The sequence below is a fragment of the Lygodium microphyllum genome, chromosome 10, assembly GCF_053477565.2.
Source record: "Lygodium microphyllum isolate KBCC chromosome 10, Lygodium_microphyllum_v1.1.10, whole genome shotgun sequence".
In the NCBI taxonomy this organism is placed as follows: domain Eukaryota; kingdom Viridiplantae; phylum Streptophyta; class Polypodiopsida; order Schizaeales; family Lygodiaceae; genus Lygodium; species Lygodium microphyllum.
In genome coordinates this window covers 65,626,640-65,630,712 of record NC_141144.1, presented here as the reverse complement: position 1 = coordinate 65,630,712, position 4,073 = coordinate 65,626,640, and positions in this window count along the sequence as shown.

Below are 4,073 nucleotides of genomic sequence, written 5' to 3'. Positions count from 1 at the left end.
GACAATGCAATTTTGAAGAAAAAATCAACCATTCATTACAAATTTGTTAGCTTACGACACTAACTATATGGTTCAACTTGCACATCACTGCAAATCTGAGGGCGAAGTTTTTCGCCAAGAATTTGATCACATTAGTCAGTATCATTAGGAATTTATTTTTCATTGTGTCTCTTCGTTTGCATTTGCATGACACACGAATATCTATAGTTAGGTTAGGCATAAATTTTTCAATGCATTCATATTTTTTTGTGGAGGCATCATTTGATTGATTGCATTACATGAATTTTAATTTGCAAATCGCATGAATGTTTGGGTATGAATTTCTCTTTCAATTCATATTCTTAATAGGGCACATTGCATGGAAAAACATGTTTATATGAAGGTTTCTATTTTGAAGACTAAAGGATCAAAGGAAAAGGTCGTAAGTTTTACATCGTTAGTGAGTATTTCTTGAAAAAAAAAGGACGTGTGTTGAAAAAGTGTGCAATTACAAGTAGAATAGGTCAAGGAAGATTGGTACATGAACATGCCTACCTTGATCTCAGAAGCTCTAGTTCATGTGACTTTCAAAGTACACAAAGGAAGCCGAACTAGTTTACTAGAATAGTTTGAAATCTCTAGTATTATGTTTAGATGACTTAATTTTCACTTTAGATGGATCAAAACATATATTGTGACTTATTTTGAAGGGAATAAGTTGTCTAAGAAAAAATATGAAGAAAAGTAATGTGATTTACGAAAATGATATTTTCATTTATTTTTGATAGATTTTTACAATTCTACCCACGCAAGCTTTTCGACCAGATGTGTTCTGATCGTTTTGAGTATCTGAATGATTATATTCAGAGTTCATATAATGAAGTTATGATCCAAACAAGTTGCAGATAGACACATGGTAGAAATAAACGAAAATAGTAAAAAGCAATAAAAAAGCATAATCTTTAAAGCTAAATGCCTTAAGCTTTTATGAGTGAAAGGGAATGGAGAAAAACTATAAAAGGGAGGACAAGGAAAGAAGGAGGGCCATCAAATCAAGGAAGAGATGTTAGAGGTTGAGCTTGTATTCCTTGCCTTCTTTGAAGACCGTCATCGAATTTTGGAGAGAAAGCTTGAGGATGAGCTTTAAGCCCCTCGCCTATAACGAAGTTTCCATCATCGCGAGTTGCTATGAAGATTGCCTTGAGTTGAGCTTGATGCTCCTCGCCTTTAAGCCCCTTGCCTATATCGAGGTTTCCATCATTGTGAGTCACTACGAAGATTGGCTTGAGTCAAGCTTGATGCTCCTCGGCTTCATTGAAGATCTTTCCACAAATCATGACATCTCATCTTTTTCTCTTTTCTCTCGATTCGAAATCTATGAGCTTGTATTTTGCCTATATTTTTAAATTAATAATTTAATTAATTTATTTTTTTGAATAACTTTTATTTCGTCGAGTTTTTCTCTCATCTCAAAGCATCCCTACGACGAGCGACTTTCACGAACCCCTGCGCGAATTCCGTGCAACATCAACAAATATCTTACTACTATATTATTGTTGTTGTAGGTTTGGTAAGCCTCGAACTTCCAAAGGGCTTCTCGAACAACCTACCCCCTTTTCCAAACCTCCTTTTTTCAATTAAAACCCCCTCTCTTTCTCTCTTTCTCCCACATAATCTCTTCTTTTCTCTTCCCCCTCCCTTTTTTCATTAAAAGCTCCATTTTTAAAATCAAAACCCTCTCCCCTCTATCTCACTTATAATCGCTCTCTTTCTTTTCTCCCTTTCCTTTTTAATTAAATTCCTCCCCCTCCCCCCTCTCTCTCATGTGTAGGGTCTAAGTTCTCTCTCTCTCTCTCTCTCTCTCTCCCCTTTAATTAAATCAAACTTCTTTTTTAATCAAAAGTCTCTCTCTCTCTCTCTCTCTCTCTTAGATTAAGCTTTTTAATTTAAAAAAATTTCAATTATTAATTTTTTTAAATTTAAAGTTTTTTGAACATAGTTTTTGAGAGAGAGAGAGAGAGAGAGAGAGAGAGAGGATAAAAAGAAGACGGAGAGGAGGGATGAAAAGAGAAAACAGAATAGCCTTTTTTAAATTAAACATTTTTTTCTTCCCTTTCTCCCCTCTCTCTTATGTATAGGGGCCTAGGTTCTGTGTGTGTGTGTGTGTGTGTTAGAGTTAGATTAAAAATTTTAATTTAAACTTTATTTTTGATTAAATATTTTAAAAAGTTTTTTTTAATTTATTTTTTTGGACATTTTTTCACACACTTTAAGAAGAAGAAGAAGAAGAAGAAGAAAGAGATAAAAAGGAAGAGAGGGAAGAAAGAGAAAATAGAAAAGTTTTTTAAAATTAAAATTTTAAATATAATATTTAAATTATATATATATATATATATATATATAAAATTTGAAAGAAAAAATAGGGGAAGAGAAAGGGAAGGAGAGAAAATAGAAAAATATATAGAGAGTGAAAAGAGAGAAAAAAACTTGAAAGAGAAAGAGAGAGGAAAAGAAAAATAAGCACACACATACACACACACAGAGTAAAAAAGAAAGAAGAGGAGAGGAAGAGAGAGAGAGAGGGATAGCAGAGAGAAAGTGAATTATAGAGAGAAAATATAAAATTTAAGGGAGGAAAAGAAAAAAAAAAGAGAGGAGAGAGGGGAAAGAAGAAAAGGGGGGAGAAAGACAGAGAGAAAAAAATGAGAGAGAGAAAAGAAGAAGAGAGATATAACGTGCTTGCCTATTAACTGCCCATGCACATTTTTAGTGGTTCATCGAGAGAGGAGTTTAAGCAACGCCACCTGGTACTCCCATGGAATGTCACCGGGTTTGTCGCCTAGGGTTTACCAAGTCCGCCTTGCAAGGGAACATCCACAGTCGAACCCACTAGGATCGACTTGAAATCTGGGTTCGTAGTAGACAAGGTCTCATGACAGTATCCTAGCGTCGGGTTTTGAACATCCTACATTACGTAGAGATATCCAATTCGAAGCAGATGCATACCGCACTTGGTTCAAAGAGAATGGGAAACGAGAGGGATGTGTCACTCAATCTCTCTGCCCGTAGGGCATAGTCTCATTTCGGTCCCCTAAAATGACATGAATCGGGTTCTAACCTAACCATGACGGTAAAACCTTGTGAGAAGTCTCCCAGTTCTCTGGGACTACCTTGCTATAGAGGACAGACCCGTAGGGGTTCTGCCCACCCGCTTCCCTTGATAGCTTTAGTTTTCTAATTAGGTCCTATCACATTTATGGTGACATTTAAAATCAACTTCCTTAATTAAGACTTTTAGGAAACAAGGTTCGTTCGCGTAATTTACAACATTGACACGCAAATAAAACAAGCAATCCTTTTTACAAACAAGTTCCTTAACTTATTTTCTAGTTAATCTTTGTCTCTTGCCCATATAGGGGAATTATGTATCCCTTCTGTCCAATAGAAGTACCCCGGTCCAAATCACTTTGCACCATAATTTCTATTCTTTATCTAGAATAGGATCTTCCAATGCCCAAGATGTTGGGCTCCTATAGTCTACAGCTTCATTTCGGACTCGGCAAGGGGTGTTTAGAGCTCCATTGACCCCAAGCGTCCTAGGAGTGAGACACAACATCCCTGGTTGGCCTTTTCACCACTCAACCTTCGGCTCGTGAATCAAGCAATGTCCTCTCGGGTTGAAATGCGGCGTGACCTTGGAGATGATCCACTTGGGCAAAATATCATTCCTTAATTAATCCCATTAAGAACCAAGCACAATCAAGGCAATTAGCCTAATATCATCTTCCAAGAAGAACATTCCTTTATTCCCATGGCAACTTATCATTACAGACCCTTACCATGCATTTACAATCAAACAGAAGCACTTGGAATAATCATCCAACTCACATCTCACAATTAGTTTATCTAATCAATCCACAAAACAATGGTATCCTTTTCCAAACATTGCAGGAATAGTTGCGATAACCTTCCGTCGCGTGTTTGCTCTCCCCCTTGGGATCTAAGCGATTCCATGCAAAAATTACTTTACACTTCCTCCATATTTGACTAGGACATATGTCGAAGTTTCAACATTGTTCAAGACATGAGTTCTA